Raw genomic sequence first — 540 nt, forward strand, 5'->3', positions numbered from 1 at the left:
CTTAAAGTTACAACTCCTCTCCTAACACAGGGAGGGGCCTGCTTACCACCGCGTGCTAGTGCTAGTTAAACAAGTGATGGCAACAAATCAGCTACTCAGATAATTTAGGTAAGTCATTTATTTATTTATTTCATGAATTTAGCAGACAGTACTCGTATTATTTATATTTTATAGTGGCAGCAAAAAGTCTAGCGCCAGCCTTGAAAGTGACACTTAACGGCTGGCCATGGTGGCTCATGCCTGTTGTCCCAGTGCTGTGGGAGGCCAAGGCGGGTGGCCTGAGCTCAGCCGAGTTCGAGACCAGCGGAAGACCAGCATGAGGCAGAGTGAGCCAGAGTGAGACCCCATCTCTACAAAAACAAAAAAACCTGCTCGGCGCCTGTGGCTCAAGTGGCTAAGGCACCAGCCACGTACACCCAAGGTGGCGGGTTCAATCCAGCCCGGACCTGCCAAACAACGACAGCCGCAACCAAAAAATAGCCGGGCGTTGTGGCGGGCGCCTGTGGTCCCAGCTACTTGGGAGGCTGAGGTAGGAGACTC

Source organism: Otolemur garnettii, unplaced genomic scaffold, assembly GCF_000181295.1.
Source record: "Otolemur garnettii isolate 467f Iridium unplaced genomic scaffold, OtoGar3 scaffold00181, whole genome shotgun sequence".
NCBI lineage: Eukaryota > Metazoa > Chordata > Mammalia > Primates > Galagidae > Otolemur > Otolemur garnettii.